The following is a 22,777-nucleotide window of genomic DNA, read 5'->3' as shown; positions in this document are numbered from 1 at the left end:
CAGTCTGTCCTCATAGCAGAGCAGCTCCTGCCCTCTGCTCATCCTCGTGGTGCTTCTCTGGACACCTTCCAGCACCTCCAGATCCTTCCTGGAACAGAGGCTCCAGAACTGGACACAGAGCTCCAGGTGGGGTCTCAGCAGAGTGGAGCAGAGGGGGAGAATCACCTCCCTCGCCCTGCTGGCTGTGCTTCTCTAGCTGCAGCCCAGGATGTGATTGGCTTTCTGGGCTGTAAGTGCACACTGCTGGCTCACGTTGAGCCACATTGGTTCACTAGCACAGGGTGCATCAAAACAAGAGGATCTTCCACGCTGAGAAGACCATGGAACCAGTTTTTCCTCTCCTTATTATAACTGCTGTCACCTCCTGCCTTTGGGAAAACTTCTCTTTAGAGCACCATCAACACTGACATTGTCTCGAGCCCTACCACCCAACCCATCACACCCTCACACACCTCTGACGGGAGAGCTCAGCCCCTGGGTTTTCAAATGAAGACAGTCAAAGGGTCAGACACCAACAGCAACTGGGAAGGGGAATTCAAATCACAAGAGACACTCTTGTCCCTCCAAGGAATCCCAGTCCCAAAAGATTTGTTTTCCCCTGAAATGCTGCACCACAGTCACGTCTCCTACCCAGCCCAGAGAGGAGGAGGAGAGAACACCTGTGGTGAAAGGCTGCAGCAGCAAGCAATTCAAAATGCTGCAGTTCACCTCCTGAAGGCTTTCCTTTCTTTTCTGGAACTGAAGTTTATATCTCTTCAGTCATCACACTCTGCCAGACCAGTTGTACCACCTCCCTTGCCTGGATCTCTGTGCATTGACTGCAACACAGGTGGTAAAACACTGACCCAGGATGCTCAGGAAGGTGGTAGCTGCCCCATCCCTGAAACCATTCCAGATCAGGTTGTTCAGGGCTCTGAGCAGCCTATTCTAGTTGCAGATGTCCCTGCTGACTACAGAGGGTTTGGCAGACAACCTTTAAAAGGCCCCTTCCAACCCAAAGCAGTCTACAGCTCTGCTTCCAGTCCTGTGCTCCATGACAACCTGCTCACCCCTCAGTGCTACTCTTGCAGCACTGGCTGGTGCTTCTAGGAGCAAATTCTTCTTGCACACACCGTGTGGTTCTCCCAGCTCTGTGCTGGAGCCTTGCAGCACCTGCAGGTGAACCACATGGAGCTGTGGAAACGATGAAAATTGTCACTGCATGATTTAATTTCCCTGGCATCATGGTAGCAAGCAGCCCCTTCCCTCACTCAGGGCTTCTGCAGCAATTGAGGCAGCAGATGTTCAGTGCTTCCAAGTGAATGAAGAGGAGGAATGAAGGGGAAAAGGGGCAGGAAACACTGCTTAACGAAAAAATTTCACCCAAGACCCCTCGGGGAACACAGCTCCTCTATCTGCCCTGGAGCACTGAGAAAGAAAAGCAGGGACAGGAATCTTCTGGGTGAGAGATCACACCAGAAATTGGGAGTTTCAGGAGAGATTCTTGGCTTTCCCACAGGTTTCTTGTATGCAAAGTAAGTAACTTAATCTGTGCCCCAATTACCTTCTTAAAGCGAGGAGGCTCTTTTACCTGTCTGCAGCAAAGGAAGGTTCATTGCTGCTTGATGCAAGGGGAAATTGGGTGGTTGGGGATGAATCAACACCAGTTATTTTTCAAGCTTTATGGAAAAAGCTCTGAATTTAAAAGCTAAATTCTTCCCCAGAGAATTGAAAGCATTTTGGTCTGGCTGCTTTATCTCTGGCTGCAGATAATCTCTCCCACTCCGGTGAGCTCCCTCCTAGCAGTGGGAATGAAATAGGAGCAAGAAGGAAGAAAAGCAAAACAGCAAGGAAAGAGGAAAAAAGAAATCTCTCTTTGGAGCCAATGCTGGTAATAAAGAAATAAATAAATCAATCCAGTGCCTCATTCTTTTCTCCTCCCAGCTGTTCCACTCCTCACAATACCAGCAGTTGTTTGAGGAAAGCCCCTCAGTATTTTCAGTAGATGTTTCCTGTGAACTCTCAACACAGCACCATACACCACCTTCTTCCTATCCATATTTCAATGTGGGCTTCCTTAAGAAAAAGGCCATCTGTGCCAGGCAGTCCTCCCCCACATCACTGTGCTTGGAAACAGGATGCTCTTCCCAGTGGCACCTCAGTGACACCCTGCTGGTGGTCCCCATTCAAATCAACCTGCTGGTGGCTAGCCCATGAAGCTCCCATCAAGAGCTGTGTCTCTGGGTTCACTGGACACAGCCACAGCTGTAGAGGGCTGTGCTTTAGCAGGTACACAAGCCCCAGCAGAGCTTAGAATAGAACAGCATTAACCAGGTTGGAAAAGACCTTCAAGATCATCCAGTCCAACCTATCACCTAAATCAACCAAACCATGGCTTCAAGTGCCACATCCAGTCCTTTTTTGAACACCTCCAGGGATGGTGACTCCACCACCTCCCTGGGCAGCACATTCCAATGGCCAATCTCTCTTTCTGTGGAGAACTTCTTCCTAACATCCAGCCTAAACCTCCCCTGGCTTACACACGTGATTTAGGAGCAAGCCAGAGCATTGAAGCTGGACCAGCTCAGCGCTTGATTGCCTCCATGTGCAGAGCTACTCCTCAAGCTCTATTCCCTGCATAAGGCAGCAGGACTTGGAGGAGGGTTAGAAAACCTTAATCTAGAAGCTCCATAGAGCAAATGTTCTTTTTGATGCCTGCTCCACACAACTCCCTCAAGGCTGCCACTTTTCTACATTGAACTGTCCTTGCCTACGCAGACTTTCAAATCCACAGCTTTACATGGATGGGTTTTATGTTCACTATGAGGCTGAGGGGTTCCATCCCCTCTCCATTTTCATTCTCTGACGTTCCACCTACCAACCAGGCTCTGCTCTACCTGGCTCTGCCTCTCCCTCCACATCCACAGGCAGCTCAGGCTCTTCCAGCCACAGTTTAAGGCATAGCTCTGGGCTGGGTGTACCTTCGAGGGTGTCCTGGAGCTGCAGAAGCTGCTCAGACCCTTTCCCAGGGTGGGACCTCAGGTTGATGATGAATCAGTAAACAAAAGACACCCCAGGCTGCTGGCCTTCAGCTCACCAAAGGAGGAAGAGGCACATTTCAGTCAGTGTGAGCTTGAAAAAATCTCTCTCCTCACTGTGACTTTGAATCAAGTCAAAAATCAGAGGCTGTGCTCAGGGCTCAAACCCCACACCAAAGCAGGCCACCCCTTTTCACTTAGTGCAAAGAGAAAACTGCTCAGCAGCCTGCAAACCTGCAGAGAGCAGACACTAATTGCACACATTTTTGATTATTTTATTTTTTTTTCCACCTTAGATGAGGGCTGGATACATCCAGCTGTGAGCAAAGCTCTCTCCCCCTCTGCTCCCCACCGACTGCACCGCAACGGCGCAGACAGGCTGCAGGCAGCACACAGGACTCCAGAGAAGATGCTGCTTGAAGACAAGGAAGGGGGGAAAAAAAGAATGTATTCCTTCAAGAATTCATTACACACCACACCCCTCTCCCCTTTGCTCTCCCAGAGAAAAGTATCTGCTAACAAAATTTATCTCCAGCATCAGAGAAGCAGCAGGATCTCTGCCCTTAGGCAAAGAGAGGGAGATCAGAACGGGATTTCTGTGCAAACATGAACCGAATCCCAACTTCCCTCACAGGAGAGCAGCCCCATCCTCTCAGCCAGGCAGCTCACCACTGAAGGAAAGCCATGCAGCAGCTCCCATTATGTGGAACAGAAATTAATTGAGGGCATAAGTCTCCGATTCAGCTCTCCATCTATTTTTTTTCCATGGCACATTATAGGGGAGTGTGGGTTGCAATGCAGACACCTGCAGGGAAAAGCAGCCCAACCCATCTGTGACAGTGATATAACCTCCTTTCATTTAGTTGGTTGGTTGGTTTGCTCTTTTTTTCCCCCCTTTCTTTCCTGGTTAAAGCTTCCATTTTAGTGTTTTTAAATCAGTCCTGCAACAGCCAGATTAGATTAGAATAGAATAAACCAGGTTGGAAGAGACCTTCAAGATTGAGTCCAACCTATCATCCAACACCACCTAATCAACTAGACCGTGCAACCAAGCACCCTACCAAGTCTCCTCCTGAACACCTCCAGTGATGGTGACTCCATCACCTCCTCAGGCAGCCCATTCCAATGGGCAATCACTCTCTCTGGGTAAAACTTCCTCAGATGTCAGGAGTCTCTCCCAACTTTGCATCTCCCTTTCCTGCCCATTTTCAACTCCACATTTGGGAGACCTGCAATTTGAAAACAAACAAACAAACAAAAAAAGCAACAACAAATTTGGCCCCCCAAAAAAGAGGCTTTAAAATAAAACTGGAGGGGGGGGGGGGGGGGGGGGGAATATTATAATGAAGAAAAGCAAACCCAAAGCTCATTTCCAACAGAGCCTTAAAAACACCCTCCTGAGAGCCCACACCCTTCCCCTAAGATAGAAATTACAGCCCCAGTCACCCACAACCCAGCCTTGTTAACAGGGATCCTTCCATTGTTTACAGTCACACACATTTTGGCCCCTGGAAAAAAAAACCCAAGCCCTGGGAACAGCCCTATCCTGGCACAGCAACAAGCCAGATAAGAGCCTGTATTTTCCATCTCCAGCTCCCCAGCCCCTCGAGCCGTGCCAGCAGGGGACCTTTCAGCAGCTGGGCTTTAGCAGGCTGCTCTCCGGGCTGGGCCTTTCCCCAGGGGATACCTGCTCTCATTGTCACCCCTGTGTGATGCTGGGAAGGACAAGACATGTTGGGTTCATGCTGTGAGATGATGCTGGTGTGCAGGAGACTTGTGTCCCTGGCACATCCAGACTGGAGCTTGCTACACCAGCGTTGATGCCAGGAGGTACCTACTGCCAAGCTGGACACCTAGAGCATGGCACACATGATCCAAGGTGAGGTCCAGCAGGGTGTATTAGCTGATGCAGAAGGTAAGAGAAAACCCCAGACTGCCAGACCAGAGGAGCAAACATCAGCCAGCCTGCCAGCACTAGCTGTTTGCCACCAGCCATGGGACAGATGTCACCAGCAGGGCACAACCATCACCCAGCGCCAAAGCCAAACATCCCTCCACGGCATGAAGGGAGGTTCTGAGAGGCAAGCAGCACTGTGGTCAGCATGATGGGGTCAGCTTCATGGTGGGCTGGGCTCCCACTGGCAGGATTTGTGAGAGCTGCACGTCTGACAGGAGGAATATTGATTTTGTGGGAAATTTAAGAGGGGATGTTCTTCCCAACAACCTGATTTACCCACTTAAAATAGAGCTGTATTTAATTGTTGCTGACAAAATGCTTTCAGCTCTAATGCTTGTGGACATTATTGAGTGTATCAACCACCATCCCAATAGTCCTCAGAAGACCTTAACCAAAGGTGGCCCCTTGAGCATCCATCAGGGAACCAAATACATCTGCTCAGGTTGGTGTTGCCCACCTGCCTCTGCCACACAGGAACCAACAGGCGCTGCTGGGAGAGTAAAGAGCTAAGACTTAGGGAAAAATTAATCACCCACAATGTGGTGTGGGATGTTCTGGCAGGGTGGGATGGAGCAGATGACCTCCAGAGATCCCTTTCAACCCCTGTCATTCTGTGATCCTGTGTTTGCTCCATACAGCTCCACCATCTGGATTTGTTGTCTCAGGCAAGGCCCTTGTCCCTTGGTGAACTCCACAAGAACTTCATTATTTCACTGCTAAACCATGCATGGCAGCACTCCAAAAAATTCATCTTCCAGTCCACCTAGCAGGTCAAGGTCAGTCACCAGCATGCAAGGGGGGGGGGCCTGAAGCTGGTGATTTGACACCAGCAGACCTCCAGCACAGCAGCTCAGACCTTCCTGCAGCACATGGATACCAGCATCCTATAGTTGCTATAGGGTACTGGTAGCAGTCTGTTGGGACAGGACAAGGGGTGATGGTTTTAAACTAAAAGAGATATTTAGAGTGGAGAGAAGGTGAATTTTTATCTTCTTTAATACACTGAGGGTGATGAGACCTTGACCCCAGCTACCCAGAGGGGTAGTAGATGCCCTAGCCCTGAAACCATTCCAGGTCAGGCTGGGGGGGGTCTCTCAGCAACCTGCTCTAAATGGGGATCATAGAATCACAGAATCAACCAGGTTGGAAAAGACCTCAGACATCATCAAGTCCAACCTATTACCTATGACCCAACACCTCCTGACAACTAAACCATGGCTCCAAGTGCCACATCCAAACCTTTTGTGAACACCTCCAGGGACGGTGACTCCACCACCTCCCTGGGCAGCACATTCCAATAGCCAATTACTCTTTCTGTGAAGAACTTTCCCCTCACCTTGAGCCTCGATGGCCCTGCTGGCTGCAGGAGGCTTGGACTAAATGACCATTAAAGGTCTCTTCCAACTCAAACCGTTCTGTGACTCTCTGATCAGCCCACTCGCGACAGCAGCGACGATCGGCTCCACCAGATCTTGCTACCTCCAGGCAATCCAGACTGCCTTCCCTTGAAGCCCACAGGAATATTATAAGCACATCTTCTAGAAAGCTGAACCATAACACTTCAAGGGGACAAAAGCTCCTTAAAATTCAAATCAGCCCAAACCCTGCCCGGGAAGCAGGCTGCTGCCGGCGGGGCTTGGCTGAGGGGAAAGCATCTCTGCCAGCAGCCTCCACCTCTACCCAGGCACAGCTCCGGAGGAACTCGCCTTATCTCAGGCACAAACCATCCAACTGCAACAAAATGTTTTGCTAGCAAAACGCTCCCAAAACGTTAGCACAGCTCTCTGCAGTGCCAACACCACCGGCTTCAAGCTGAAATCAGAGGCTGGGAGCAGCTCTGCCGCTGCCTTGCTTGCGAGGCAGATTTGTGTGTTTCTAAAGTACCTTATTTTTAGGCGCAGTTATCAACCCCCACGTCACCATCCCTGCCCTACTTTCTCTGTTTTTCTGCATCTCCTCTTGGCCACAGCCAGAGATGGTATGTTGGCCTGACTTGACAATACAGTTCCCTCTGACATTCAGTGCCATCAAATATTTACCACTCCTTGAAAACCTGCCCTCGGATACTTGATGTTAACGGGGCTGTGAGAGTGGGGTGCCAGAATCGCTGGCAGCTGCTCTCCTCCCTCACAGTCTGCTTTGCTTCTGCCATTTCTGGGATTGCTGCACCCATCCATGAGCAAAAGGTTTAGCCAAACTACCTGAAAGGAGGTTGTAGCCAGGTGGGGCTTGGTCTCTTCTCCCAGGCAGCCAGCACCAGAACAAGAGGACACAGTCTCAAGCTGCACCAGGGGAAGTTTAGGCTGGAGGTGAGGAGAAAGCTCTTCCCAGAAAGAGTAATTGGCCATTGGAATGTGCTGCCCAGGGAGGTGGTGGAGTCACCATCCCTGGAGGTGTTCAAGAAAGGATTGGATGTGGCACTTGAAGCCATGGTTTGGTTAGTCAGGAGATGTTGGGTGACAGGTTGGGCTTGATGACCTCTGAGGTCTTTTCCAACCTTATTGATTCTATGATTCCTTCTCTGCTTACTCGATGGATATGCAAACAGCCACACTCCCCCAGGGGAGAGATTCTTCCCAAAGATACTGAGGTTTAACAGTCAAGAACTTAGCTGGGAAGAACAGCTGCCCATGAGGAAGACTTTCTGGAGGGTGTCCCCCCGCACAGGTCCCCACCCTGACATTCAGGACATACCTCAGCTGAGTATTTGTTCTGTCAGGCAGGTTTATTTGGATGGTGTCCTGGTAGTGAAAGGCAAATTGGGGCAGCAGGGGCATCTGAAAGCCAGCAATCTGCTCTGATCCCACAGATGGTGGAGATGGCCCTTCTGCATCCCGCTGACAGCTCTGCAGCACCAGCTCCCACCAGCTTTGATGGGCTAAGCAAGTCAGCAAGCAAAGCCCACCCAGCACAAAGCCCTTTCTTAATTTCACACACCAGATGAACTCATGCTCCAGACCTCAGTAATAAAAAGTCAAGTCCTACACAAATCCCCAAATCTCAGCTTAGCACCATCAAGCAGGGAAAGCAATGGTGGCTATTACAGGACACTTCACAGCCAGTGCAAGGCTTAAGCCTTGCCTGGTCTTTCTCCTTGGATGGGTGTTTGACCTCTGAGCTTCTGAGCAAGTAACCAAGCCGAGTTTATGGCTGTGAGATGCTGCCAACGTCCAATATGGCCACATGGAGCCACTGCAGAGCAATGCTTGCACTTGGGGTTTTCCCATACACAATGTTGTGCGCAGCAGTTGGGACAAAATGAAGGCAGCTGGCATCAATCAGTGAAGCTGTGCATCTCCAGGCTTCCCTTCTAGGCTGGCCCCTCTCTTCTGTTCCAGAATTACCCCTCTGCAATTCCCATCCCTTCCAGCTCAAGGGCAGAGCATCAAGCCATGGCGTGTGAAGCAGCCCCTCACCTACAGAGGAGAGGCAAGAGCTAGCGAGCACACTCACAAGGGAGGTCTCCTGGCAACACAGGGTGAGGGAAAAGGAGGGGGGAAAGTGCTGCCAGCATGTTTGTGTGCACTTAGGGTGGCATTGCCAACCCTGTAATTGTTGCATAATGAATTTAGCAGTGGAGTTCAGGAGCTATGATTCACTCAGGCCAAAAACCCATGAGTCAGCCCCCAAAGAATCATGAGATGTGAAAATTACATACATTTCACTTGAGCTTGACAAACCCCAAGCAGCAGTGTAAAGAGTGGAGTGTCTCAGCACAACTCACACCGTGATGCAAACATCCCCACTCCTCCTCCTGGCCGACGCAAGATGAGAGCAGCACGAGAGCAGCACCCACGGCGCCCGCTGCAAATAATTTACGCCTGCCACCGGTGCCCAGCTCAGGTTATCAGCCCCAGCTCAGCAAAAGGCACCTGATGCTTACCTACTGCTCACACTGACTCACCAAGAAAGGTGATAAGGTCCCATCCAGCCTAAGAAAAGATCTTTGTGGGGGATGAGCCCTCAGGATGCTCGTTTCACTCTGCGCAAGCGGCACAACAGCTGGAGAGAGGATGGAAGGCAAGCAGAGGGGCTGTGGGGAGCTGGCAGTCAGGGCTGGGGGGTGGGGGGAAGGAGTGCAGATCTCTGCAGGGCACTGAGCAAGAAATGGGGTAGATTTATCACGGAAAAGGGTCACAGAACAGTTTTGGTTGGGAAAGACCAAAAGTCCAACCATTGGCCTAACACCGCCGTGCCCATTAAACCACGTCCCAGAGTGCCACATCTACACATGATCTGAACACCTCCAGGGATGAGGACTCCACCACTCCCCAGGCAGCCTGTTCCAATGCCTGACCACTCTTTCAGTGGCAGGCAGGCAGACCTGGTGCAACTTGAGACCATTCCCTCTCTTCCTACCACTTATTACTTGGCAGAAGAGACTGACCCCCACCTCACTCCAACCTCCTTTCAGGCAGTCATAGAGAGACAGAAGGTCTCCCCTAAGCCTCCTTTTCTCCAGACTAAAGACTCCCACATCCCCCAGCTGCTCCTCACAAGACTGGTGCCCTAAACCCTTCCCCAGCCCTTCTCTGGATCTGCTCCATCACCTCAATGTCCTTCCTGGAGTGAGGGCCCCAAAACTGATCACGGTATGAGGTGTGGCCTCACCAGTGCTAAGTATAGGGAAAACCTCAGGAACAAACGGGTGTTTTCCTAGCTCTGCTGGGTGCTCTTGCTGAAGTCATGCCCTCTATTCTGTACTTTCAGAGCCTGCATATTTGGAAAGTGAGATAGGGTGTGAATTCAAAGCAGAACAACTATTCTGGGTTAACTCCCCAGGTGGCTTCTTATTCTAGAGTGGCAGTACCTTTTCCTAGTTTAATTCCCTTCAAAAATAGATTGGGCCAGTGGTTCTGATCTGCAAGGCCATGGTAGCTGGCCTGCTGCTTTTAGAGCAGCCTTAATTAGACCCTGGCTATGGGGACATGGGGTGCTCCAGGATAGTTGGAAACGTGGTATTTACCCAGTCCTGGTAAGAAACAACCGTGGGCAGGAGGGTCTGCACAGAGCCTGCTCAGGCAGGATCTGCCACACAGCAGCTATCCCTCCAGCAGCTATGCAGAGCGGGACACCGAGGCATGGGGACAGCTCACCCAGCGCCCTGCCAATCCTCAACCAAACAGCACCAAGGGAAGCTCACAGTCTGCACTTTGCATGCAACCAAGAGCCTTCTCACGAAGCCATTTCTGTTCATTTGGATTTATCAGGCTCCCATTCAGCCTCATTAATCACAGCCTATCACACTCCTTCAAATACAAACACAGAACGGTGCCAGCAACCGCACGCCTAGGCTAGGCCTTCTGCTGCTGGAACTGTGGATGGCTCCGAAGCAGGAATGCCAGCCCACCTGTCTCATGCTTTTCAACCACTTCCCATGGGATGAAATCAGCTGACTATTCTGGGAAAACACACCAATCTCCTTCCTTGTCAGCTAGCAATGTTCAGGGATAGCAAACAGAGTGCTGTGCAGGAGGAAGCACATCCCTGTGCCAGTGGAGGGGAGAGGCGGATGCGTGGCTCCCGGTAGCACCAGCACATGGATGCTGTCTCTGGATGGAGGGACAGCCAAGCCACCGCTGTCAAAGGCTTTGCATTTCCTACCTGAGCCTCCAGATCCAGAGATCTTGCAGCTCACCTAATCCACATCAAACAATACAACATTTGTTTGCTTTGTATGGGTATTAAGGCTGAGCCTTCCTGGGGCTATTGTTTTTTTCCCTTAGTGCCTGCGTGGCTCTTAACCCCAGTACCGACTGCTGCTGTGAGGTGTGTGAGGAAAAGAGCACTCAGGAAGAGCTGCATTGCTCTGAAAGTGCCACTTGCCCCAGCTAGCAAAGGTGCCACTGGATTCAGACTCAGCCCAGCACCACCAGCTCTCACTGATGAACCCTTCCCCACTTTGCCATGAGACTCAGGCTGTAGTACTCATTCCTCTCACCTCCCAAAGCTGGACAGTTTTTACCACTGCCCTTCATCCGTGCTCTTTGCTCACACCAAGTGCACTGCTGCCCCCAAGAAGCAGGAACAATCCCAGTTCCAGCGTGGAAGGTGCAGGCAGGCAGCTGTTCACAGCCACAATTACCAGTCCCTTATTGTGCTGCTGGCAGTAAGACAAGCTGTGCTCCGTGCTGAGCGTGTCAGCAAGAAGCACCCAGCTGGGGGTGGGCTTTGGCTTACTCAGAGCCACGGTACCATGGTCCTCACAGAATTATGGAGGCTGGAAAAGACCTCTGAGATCATCAAGTCCAGCCTATGACTTAACACCACGACATCAGCTAAACCATGCCACCAAGTGCCACATCCAGTCTCTTCTAAAAGACCTCCAGTGATGGTGACTCCACCACCTCCCTGGGCAGTGCCATTCCTGTTCCTCCAACCCCTTCACCCCAGCCTGCAAAGCACCTGGACTCTGCTGGCCTTTCAGGAGTGTCACCTTCAAAAAAAAAAACCCTCAAACCAACCCAAATCAGCTAAATAATACATTTTTAAAGAAAAACCACCACTGGACAGTTTGGAAGTGACAGCCCACAGCTGAAGGTGCCCTAACCAAGACCCTGGTGAGAGGCGCAGCTGGTGTCGAGCGGCAGCGGCGCGGGCGGGATGGCGCCGTGGGGATGAATGAGCGAAGGAGCATGTGGGGAGGAGATGAGGAGCCCCAAGGAGATTGATAGAAGATGACAGGTTTCTAGTAAGATTGCGATAAGCCTCTTTAAACTTCCCTAAAGGATGAGCCAGCTGGCAAGGCCAGCCTAGGAGGTGGTGTAACTCCACTAACAGCCTTGCAAAAAGCCAACAGCTGACCCCTTTCACACCTCCCGGCTCACTCCTGCAGCTCTTGAAGCAAACAGGGCTGAGTCTGCTATGCCTGGATGCTTCTACACCAGCACTCACCTGCAATTACTGCCCTCCTCACAGAGAAGCCACCAGCCCTGAACCATTCTCAACAAGCAAACAGGCGGCGAGGTCGGGCTGACCGTTACCGCTGGCTGAGCTCTCCCAGCCTGCTCTCCCCAGGCCTGACCCAGCACGTCTCCTTGCCCACGCAGGGCTAATCCTGACCCCTGTCAGGGCCAGGAAGCTGACCTCCCCAGGTACAGCTGGAGAGAGGCACGTTGCTCCCGAGAAGAGCTTTGCCAAAGCAAGGATGGGAGCAGCAAGGTGATGAGCATCAGGATTTGTGCCTCCTTTCTACACTCAGCTTTGCTGGGATCCCCAGCAGAGACGAGTCTTCCAAAAACATTACCCACAGCGAGCAATTTCACTGCAGGAGGAAGAGGAGAGGGCTATCCAGAGGTGAAGGCAAGCTTGAAATGTGAAGGTTTTTATACTTTGAGGGACAACACCTTCAAACTCTGCTGGAGGTGGAGCAGACACCATGCCCAGGTATAGCTAACAGTTCACGATGTTCCATTTCCAGTGGCCTCAACAAAGCCCCATAAGTGTTTGGAACTGGAGGGCTCAGCTGGGGCAGGTGAGGGTTTCAGAGGGAAGGAGAGCAGCAGCCAGTCTGTTTGATACCAGGCAAGTTTTTCTTCTGAGGCCAATTAGCTGGTGATATAATTTGCCCAACTAAGGTCACTGAATCATCATTTGGCAGTTTCAGAGGAGCCAGGATGAACTGCAGGCCAATCTTCCCCCTCTAGCCCAAGGAGTGATTCAAGCTGCAGTTAATGATAGTGGTTCATAAGTATCTGGCAGGGGAGTCGAGACAGCAATTTATTGCCCAAAAAGAGATTGACCTCTTTCACGCCAAGCCGGCGAAGCCTGAGAAGATGTAGGACCTGACTTTGCTATCTCACTTCACAACCATTAAATACCTGAAAGCTACCAAACGTGAGGCAGATGTAGGTAACAGCAGAAAGGAGAAACAGACCCAAAACCAGGTTAAGAGAAGGTCACAGCTAACACCCCACTTTGTCACCAGCCTGTAAGAGACCCTTTTAGGGATGGGAACAAGCAAGGAGTAACATCCCCAGAACGCTTTCTAGCACAAAGCCTGCATTTCCTTGAGTTTACATAAGAGTGGGGAAAAAAAAGTGAGCCATCCCCTCATCCACAAAAGCTTCATTATTTGTCAACCTCAGGCTACACAACCAGTAAACACTGGTTGATGTTTTTCTTCTTACTGGATGAAACGTGCCTAGAGGCAGCCGGCGGTTCATAAATTATTAAACCAAAAGGGGCGGGGGGGAAATAAGGTCCCAACAAAGTGGCTTGCAGAAGCACCAAAGCAGCCAGTACAATCGGTACCAGCTCAGGCACACAAGAGTCATTTCTCCTGCCAACCAGAGGCTCAACAAGAAGACATTGTTAGGCATGGGCAGCCTGGCCACGTGGTCCCGGGTGGCAAGGAGAAGCCGGCGGTATCTCAGCGGTTCATCGCGTCCGCCACGGCCAGCTCAAGCTCAACGCTTCAGACCTTATTTTCCTTGTGAAACAGTCCCTTCTGTTTTCCACTCAGAAGGAAAATAAGCACCTTTTTTTGTTGCTGGTAGTGGTTTGTTTGTTGTTATTTTTCTTTTCTTTCTTTTTTTTTGTTAACCTCCTGGGAGATCTCAGGACATGAAGCAAACTCCACATCACCACCCCTCCCCCTAAAAATCATGCAGCGAGAGGACTTTCAATATCAGCCCCAGGTTCTGGTCCAACACAGAGTTGCAGAGATTAAACAAGGAAGGGGAAAAGCAAACAAACAAACACAGAAAGAAAGGAGCATTCCTCACGTTCAGGATTTAACACATCACATCTCTCACAATGAACACCATCTCCCCTCCAGACTAACCTCAGTGTCAGCCAGGAAAAAACCCTCCTGCCTCTGCCACACCTGGCCCTCCCAGCAGTGAAAAGCACCCAGCTGTAACGGCAGGGCTCAGGGCAGCAGGTCAGCTAGGGCTGGGTCAAGGTGAAACCTTGGGCAGCCACTTATCCTGAGGTTCCTGGAGCATATGGTAGGGACACAGGAGAGCTCAAGAGGTTTGGGGGAGGATTCGCCCAAGTGTGTGAGCCCTCCACTTTCTTTAGGGGCTTCTGAGAAGCCACTTTCTCTGCTACTTTTCTGCTGTAGCTTGGAACATCCTCCTCGAGCAGTTACTACAGTGCAGAAAAGGTCTTTTCATGAGAGGTAAGCAAGGAGATAAACATGAACTTGTTGGCTTGTCAACAGAGTCAACCCAAAGCACTTCTACCATCACTGACATCTCAGACCCTGGAGCTGTAGAAGAGGCTGAAGTTCAGGGTGAACTTCGGCTGCTGAGCCACTACCTGAAGGAGACTCTCTCTGGGAAAGACCTTCACCATCTCGCACAGAAGCCAGCAGTGGCAATCCCGGTGCCATTGCAGGAATGACGGTTCCTTGCATTTTTGCTGCCTCCAGCATATTCCCTCCACACCCCAATCACGCCGAAGGGGAGAGGAATTCTGAACACAACCAGGAACCCCGACACACAACAAACCCCAGGGATCCGCACCTCCTGTGCCTTTGGGTTCAGCACGATGCTCCACGGCACAGGCAGGGACGAAAAACCAAAGCCAGTGGAAGTGACATCTGCCTTGCAGCGGCGATTCCCTCCTCAGCCCCAGACACGCTCAGGGCGGGCTCAGCCCAATTTACTGGGGGGCTTCACTGGGGGCTCCAACAGCAGCTGCGCTCCTGAAGCGCTGGGACCGCACCGCGATGGAGTTACCCAAACTCCGCGCCGTGATTGCGGCCGCTGCCCTGCCCGCGGTGGGGACCCCGCGGAGCGCTCCGCGGCCCTACCCACGCCCCGGGGGACAGAATGGGGGACACAGGACACACGTTCGCCCACCCCCCCGCAGTCTCCGCTGGAAAGAGAGCGGCGAGCCCCGGCGCATCCCGCTCGGGCGCTGCCCGGGCCGGCCCCGCAGCCCCACACTTACCCGCGGTAGCTCCGCAGGAGTGGGCCCGGCCGGCGGCAAGCACGAAGGGAAGGAAAGAAGGAGGCAGGGAAGGAGGCACCGGCGCCGCGCAGCCCCGGCCCCGGCCCCCGCCCGCCTCCAGCTCCGGCTGCGGCCGCAGCTCCGCCCCGAGGAGGGACCGCGGAGGGGGCGCGGCCGCGGAGGAAGGCGCGGTACCGGCGATCCACAACCCGGCCCCTCCGCCGGCCCCGGCAGGTGGAAGGCATCGAGCCCAGGAGCATCCTCGGAGAAGGGAGGGGGACTTGGGAACAAGGGGGGGGTTTGTCCGCCCTCGGGTGGGCGGTGTGGCTGGGGGGGTTGTGGGGGGTGTGTAATTAAAATAAATAAACTAATAAACAAACAAATCAACAAAGCTCCTGGCGTTCCGTTGTAAGGGTTTGTCCGTGTCGGGGTGGGTGGTGTGGCTGGGGGTGGGTGTAATTAAAATCAATTGCATAAATAAACACATAAACAAATGCTGGGATGAAAAAAAAGGGCTCTTAGCATTCCAGCAGAAGGCTGAGGGGTTGGGGAAGGGGGGGGGGGGGGGGGGGGGGGGGGGGGCTTGGGAAAATGAGGGGGTTTGTCCGTGTTCAGGCAGGTCCTGTGGTTGGGGGGGGTGGGGGTGGGGGAGTAATTGAAATAAATAAGATATCAAACAAATTTCTATTGGGATAAAAAAAGGTCTTGGCATTCTGGTGGAAGGCTGAAGGGTTTGTCTGCATTGGAGTGGGTGGTGTGGCTGGGGAGGTAGGGTAATTGAATTACATAAATAAATAGATGAATAAATATTGGGATAAAAAAAGCTCCTGGCGTTTCGGTTGGAAGGCTGCAGCCACGCCTCGGCCTTCCTGAAGCTGCCGACTGCAGCCTCAGATAAGATTTTGCCCTGGCTTCTGAGATGGGAGATGCTGCTGCCTGCACTCATGTTGGCTGGGCTGGGGAGGATATCCGGGTTAAAAACCCTTCTGACCTTCTCTTTTCGGTGTAAATAGCTGAGCCCGGCAGCAGGTTCCTGTTTGCTGCGGAGCGAGGCGATGCTAGGGACAAGGAGAAACCACCCCCAGTGCAGCGTAACTTTCAGGTCAGGCTGTGCTCTCACAGCGCCCCATGCCCCAAACAAATGCCATTCCCGAAGTGTGCCTCACGCCCGTCTGATAGACAGACAGAAAGAGGCAGATAAGAGTCTTTGCCAGGAGCCAAAACCAGTCACCGGAGCTGGGAGAGAAGCCAAGAAGCCTCCTGGGCCAGGGAGCGGCACTGGGGAGCCCACACACAACCCAGCATGGGCTGGGAGGGGAGCAGAGAGGATTCCTCATGCTGCTGTCAGAGACTGTGCCTGGGATCCGTGGCCTTTTCCGGGGTGAAATAGGTTTCGGAAGGTTTAAGGATTAATCACCCTCAGCCCTGTTTCTCCTTGGGAAAGGGCCTCCACCCAGAGCCAGCAGATCAACAGGCACACAGCTCTGGCCATTGTGCTGTGGGTTTCTGTTAAAACATTCTGGTTTGCTGTGGGACTCGCTCCTTTGGACAGGACAAGGTGTGTGGAAGGGTTTCTGAGCAACCAGCATGGATCTCTGCCACTGTACCTGTGTCTGTGAGACAGCATCCAGAATGTGGAAGGGTTTAGGAGCAACCAGCATGGATCTCTGCCACTGTACCTGTGTGTGTGAGACAGCATCCAGAGTGTCTAGGTCTGATGAAGGCAGGAGACTCCTCTGATGAATCATAGAACTGTTGAGGTTGGAAGAAACCCTTGAGATCATCAAGGCCAATCGTTAGCCTAGAGCTTGCAATCCCACCCCTACTGCTAAGCCACTGCTGCTAAACCATGTCCCTCAGCACCATATCCACACAGCTTTTAAATACCTCCAGGGATTGTGTCTTCATCACTTTGCTGTGCAGCCCATTCCAATGCTTGATAACCTTTCCTGTGAAGAAATTCTCCCTAATGTCCAACCTAAACCTCTGCTGGCACAGCTTGAGGGTTTTGCCTCTTGTCCTACCACTTGTAACTTGAGAGAAGAGTCTGCCCCCCACCTTGCTCCTTTCAGAGGCTTGTAAAGAGCAATGAGGTCTCCCATCAGCCTTCCCTTCTTCAGACTAAACCCCAGTTCCCTCAGTCATTCCTTTTAAGACGTGTGTTCAATGCCCTTCACCAGCTTCAGACACACTGCAGCACCTCAATGCCCTTCTTGCAGTGAGGAACCCAAAACCGGGAGCTCTGTCCAGAATTAACCTGTTACTGCCATAACGCAGCAGAGCCATGTTTGAAGAGTCACCAAGTGACACCTGGAGATGTGCTTTAACTGTATAAACTTGTCCTGGAAAACAAAGATGATGAGACGAAAATACATCCATGCCCTCCTCCTCACTAGCTCCACAGAGGTGTAGGTGCAGGATGGGAGGAATGGGAATATTTTAACCCAAGTTAAAGGTTAGTTACAGATCTAGGACTAGACTTAGATCCTCACCAGCTGGAGACCTTGGCTGCCCTGGGCCGTGCAGGGTGGAGGAGGCTTTCCAAAGAGAGAGCCTGGCAGCTGGAGACTTAGCCCAGGGCATTGGAGAGCCCAGCAACTTTGGAGCAGCCTCTGAAGTCCATAATTCAGTTGTCTGTTGACTTAAAATGTGTTGTAAGCACAGCTGCTTTCTGAGGCACGTATGGTAATGATAGGGGGAGTCACATAAATAAACTGGCTCCATGCCAGACCAGTGAGTAAGCACAAGGAGCTGAAACGCAGCTTAGCAGTCAGGGGATCAAAAAAAAAAAGGAGAGAGACTCATTTTCTGTTCAAATTTGGGTAGGAGCACTGCAATTGGGAAGATAAGGCCAGCCACCACGTCAGCAGGCTCCTCTGTGCCCAGAGCCCAGGAAGGTGGAGATCTTCAGGGCAAAGTGGGGGCTGAATGCAGCAGGCAGAGCCCATGGGCATCTGCAGCACCTTCATTTTCTTTTTGCTGGCAAATCAAAGTTCTTCCTTCAGTTGCCAACACAAAGATTTGGAGGGAGAACAGAAGTCCAGTTTCTATGGTGGGTACCACTGCTTCGTACAACCAAACCCCACTGCATCAAGTTTGGGTTGGTTTTGTTTGTTGTTGGGGCTTTGTTTGTTTGTTTGTGGGTTTTGAGGGCAAAACTAAAAAAGGTGACAGAGATCTAGGTTAAGAAAAAAGGTATTTCAAAAGTCAAGCTTCATTGAAAGCACTGCTTGGACATCCAGCATTTCCACAGAGCTGGTACCTGGTGTCTCCTTCCTCATCCAGCACTCAATCCAATTTCACAGCTAGCATTGGTCCCTGAAGATCCTTTCACAAATCCACTATTTGCTGGAAAGATTTCACCCAGCTCCAAGAGCAGTGTTTGTAATACAGAGGTTACTCAGCAGTCAGACCGGATGATGGCAACCAAAGGAGCCCTCTGGATTGACAAAGAAGGCAGGAAGCTGCAGGGATGGAAGAACACTGAGCAGACTGGTGAGACATCTCCTGGAGTATCGTGTCCAGCTCTGGAGTCCTCAACATGGGAGGGACATGGACCTGCTTGAATGGGTCCAGAGGAGGCCACGAGGTCAGAGGGCTGGAGCACCTCTCCTGCAAAGGCAGGCTGAGAGAGTTTTGGGGTGTCCACCCTGGAGAAGACTCTGGGGAAACCTTAGAGCAACATTTCAATACCTGAAGGAGACCTAGAGGAAGCCTGAGGAGGGACTGTTTCAAAGAGCTTGTAGTGACAGCACTGGGGGCAATGGTTTGAAACTAGAGCAGGGTAGATTGAGGCTGGATATTAAGTAATTCTTTAGAATAAGGGTGGTGAAATACTGGAGTGGGTTGCTCACTGGTATGGTTGAGGCCCCATCCCACTTGAGGTCAGACTGATGTAGCCCTGAGCAACCTGCTCTAGTTGGAGATGTCCCTGCTCACCACAGGGTGGTTGGACAAGATGACCTTTGAGGCTCCTTTCCAACCCAGCACGTTCTGTGATCCTATAATTGCCACAATCTGGGCACAGAGAAGGAGCTACCAGTCTTGGGCTGTGCTGGTTGCTGAAAACAAAGTAATAAATATAGAAAGGAGAGGAGAGTCAAGCAAAATGAAAACATACAAATGAGATGGCATCCCTGCTCTGCAGGCAGGGAGAGCGTGTGGCTGCGACTGCTGCTCCATCGGCCGCTCGCGTGGTGACAGCTTGTCACAGCAGCGAGCGGCGGAGCGTAGGTCGGCTGCAGCAGGAGCCGAGCGCCGGAGGAGGAGCTCTGCCAGCAGCACCATGCAGGAGCTGAGAGTGCTGCTCCATCTCCCTCCTCTCCTCTTCAATTTACGCTTCCATCTCACCAGTTTTCCTTCCCTGGCGAAGCTTTCTTTCCGTGATCTCTCAAGGTCTCCTGGATGTGTTTTATCCCAGCTAAGAGCTGCTGCCGTTAAGAGGCAAGGCTGGTGGCAAGCAGGTAGACCACGTCCATAGCTCTTTGGAGAAGAGGAGGCTCAGGGGAGACCTTACTGCTGTCCACAACTACCTGAAGGGAGGTTGTAGCCAGGTGGGGGGTTGGTCTCTTCTCCCAGGCAACCAGCAACAGACCAAGAGGACACAGTCTCAAGCTGTGCAGGGGGAAGTTTAGGCTTGATCTTAGAAAGAAGTTCTTCACAGAAAGAGTGATGCCCATTGGAATGGGCTGCCCAGGGAGGAGGTGGGGTCCATGTCCATAAGAGGTGTTTAAGATGAGACTGGATGAGGCACTTAGTGCCATGGTCTAGTTGATTAGATAGGGTTGGGTGATCAGTTGGACTTGATGATCTTGGAGGTCTCTTCCAACCTGGTTGATTCTGTGATACCTAATCCTAAGCACAACCTTCTCAGAGGAGCCACCTACACCCTGGTGTCCCTGCACTGCTGGGCAATACTCATGGGCAACACCTGGCAGCACAGTAAGAGCTGAGATGAAACAAATCACAAGACAAGAAGTGAAGGCAGAAGTTGGTCACAGCTGGTGAACCTGGGCTGCTTCAAACACTTAGGATGGTTCAATGCAGGAGGTAAAGGCAACTGGGAAGGGGAAGCACAGAGAGCACTGAGAGGGTGTGGGAGATGAAGATGGGGAAACAGAAGGAAATGGACAATCTTGCAGGCATAGTGATGACAGCAAGGGGCTATGAGCAGAGACAGTGGAAGGAGGTGCAGGGGAAACCGTGGGCTGGTGGCAGGGGAGGAGTGATTCAGCTGTGGGGTGTGTGGGGTGTGTGGGTTGCCTAGAAGGAAATAACAAGGGACAAGAAAAGGAAGTGATGCTCAAACCAGCAGGCTACCAGTGATGAGACACTCTCTTGGGGAAAGATACATGAGCAAGGACACTGACATTGGTTATTCATTGTTAGAAACAAACAACAAGCAAACAAACAACAGATTCAAGGGCTTGAAAAGTGCTGAAGTCATGGGAAGGCTCTCAAATGTCCTACAGAAGGGCACAGAGAAGAGAAGAGAAGAGAAGAGAAGAGAAGAGAAGAGAAGAGAAGAGAAGAGAAGAGAAGAGAAGAGAAGAGAAGAGAAGAGAAGAGAAGAGAAGAGAAGAGAAGAGAAGAGAAGAGAAGAGAGAGAAGAGAAGAGAACTTCAACAAGAGGCTGTCTTAGAAGGAAAAATAGAGGAAGGAAATCAGTAGGAGAAGAGAGGACAGAGGAGGACACCAATGGGAAGCTCAAAGTAGTAGCAGAAATGTGGGGCTAAAAGAGATGGAGGGGTAGTTCTGGGCTATTCATGCTTAATTCAGTAGAAGACCATGAAAGGAAATGAAAGATCAGATGAAGAGTAAGCCAGAAGTCAAATAGAGAGGGTGCACAGATCTGGCTCCAAGGTGATACAGCAGAAAGAGCAAATTGCTGTGCTACAAAAGCAACTAATCTTTCATATTTAAGCACCCAATGAGTACAAAATAGTTTTGTGAAGGCTGGCAGGAGGGACCCCAACCTTGGGGACCATTACTCCATCCATGCTAGGAAAGACTGCATCAAACTGGGCATGAGCCAGGAAACTGCCACAGTGACTTCCCAACAAGTTATCCAAGTGCATCCTCACTGCCACAGGAAGATTAAGAACTGTGGTGTTGCCAGAGGAAGTTTGTACTTTGCAGATGCACAAAAAGAAGAAGAAACATTAATTGATCAACCCCAATACTTGCACAACTCACCCTTATCAAAGGCTGTCACTCACTCCTCCTCTGTTCTGCAGGCACAAAGGCCAGCCCTCTCCAAGCAAAGCATTCAGTACCAGCTCCAGCTCTGACCCAAAGCACTGCTGCAGTGGCAGCATCCAGGCCATTCCCAGAAGGGCCACTTGCAGATGCAAAAGCCAGGAGCAGGTTTGAAGAGTAAACCTCTCCAAACACAGAAAGAGCCAGGACTGGGCTGACCTGTGGAAGACTTCATGCCTTGTCAGGAAAGAAATATTACAGGCTGGTGGGCAAAGATCCATGGCTTGCAAGGCCAGGAGTTAAAATCCCTGTGGTTAGGAGCTGGCCACCTGCCCAGCACTGAGCGTGGGACTGCGCTGCTCCTCCTGTCCTCCACCTCTGGCTGGAGGAATGGGCACCTCTCACCCCACCTCAGCACTGATGCCTGTACCAAGAGCTTTCCTTAGAGGCACTTCCAGGGCCCTTGTGTCAGGTGAGCATGCCCATAGGTGAGTGCCTGACATGGAATCCTGTGGGGAGCTGGCTTCTTGGGGGCTGAGGGAAGAGGAGAATTGTTTTGGTGATGGTTTCCTCCTCCCAGCTGCAGGCAGACACCATGCTGACAACAGAGAATCAAACAAGTGAGGATTGTCTCCCATGAGGACAGGCTGAGAGAGCTGGGGTTGTTCAGCCTGGAGAAGAGAAGGCTCCAAGGAGACCTTAGAACTGCATTTTAACACCTGAAAGGGGACCTACAAGAAGGCAGGGGAGGGGCTGTTTGCAAGGGCTTGTAGTGATAGGATGAGGGACAAGGGGTTGCAACTGGAGCCAGGTAGGAAGGCTGGACACCTGGAGGAAGCTCTGCACAGTGAGGGTGGTGAAATACTGGAACAGGTTGCCCACTGGTGTGGTTGAGGCCCCATCCTTGGAAGTATTCAAAGTCAAACTCGATGGGGCTCTGAGCAACCTGATGCTGTTGGAGATGTCCCTGCTCACTGCAGGGGGGTTGAACTAGATGGACCTTTGAGGGTCCTTTCCAGCCCCATGCATTCTGTGGTTCCACACTGCAGTGAGGCAGAGCCCACCAGAGCAGCAGCAGACCTTAAATAGCAGTGACTTTAACCTCACAATTAATCCCTGCATCTTTCCTAATGCTTACAGTCTCCTGCTGTGGCCTTCCTCCTGCTGCAGCAAAGCAGAGACACACGTGTTGCAGGGGCCATTTCCAGCAGCTCCCAGGGGAACACCACCTGGACAGCACAGCATTTCTTTCTGCCTAGGATTTGAGGGCTGAAAATCTTTTCCATTATCACAGCTTTGCATCTTCTTCCTATCCCCCAGTCCTCGGATGGCAGCTAGTGCCTGTTACTTACCTTCTTCACAGCAGGTTGGGCAGATTAATTAGAAAGATTGTCTCAAGGTGCAAACTTTGCATCTGGCTGGAAAATTGTGAAGGTCAGAATTAAGCTGGTTCAACCTGTGCCTGTGAGAAGCTTTGAGGTGGAGACATTTGAAGGGCTCAATACAGTCCAGCCACGAAAGCCTGGCGCACTTCTGGCACTGCACAAGCTCCTTGGACCAAATTATCAGCCATAGGTGCTTAGGGAGTTTCAAAGTGACAGCAAGTCACGAAGAGTGGAACTTCAAATGAAAAAGACAGCCTCCAAATGAACTTGGAATCAAAAGCAAGACCCTCTGGCTACCTGAAAACAGGCATTTCTGGGCA

At 51.5% G+C, this 22,777-nt stretch overlaps 1 protein-coding gene across 1 annotated transcript in view; it reads right to left on the bottom strand.

The window, feature by feature from the left end:
• PPP1R16B (protein phosphatase 1 regulatory subunit 16B) overlaps window positions 1-14,980 on the bottom strand; it is a 69,058-nt gene extending 54,078 nt beyond the window's left edge. The window contains exon 1 of the mRNA XM_054173494.1: window positions 14,875-14,980. The gene's annotated coding sequence lies outside the window, so the exon portion shown is untranslated. The remainder of the gene's footprint in view (window positions 1-14,874) is intronic.
• Between the last annotated feature and the right edge of the window lie 7,797 nt (window positions 14,981-22,777).

Source organism: Dryobates pubescens, chromosome 26, assembly GCF_014839835.1.
Source record: "Dryobates pubescens isolate bDryPub1 chromosome 26, bDryPub1.pri, whole genome shotgun sequence".
Taxonomy (NCBI): domain Eukaryota; kingdom Metazoa; phylum Chordata; class Aves; order Piciformes; family Picidae; genus Dryobates; species Dryobates pubescens.
This window is presented reverse-complemented; position numbering and strand designations above follow the sequence as displayed.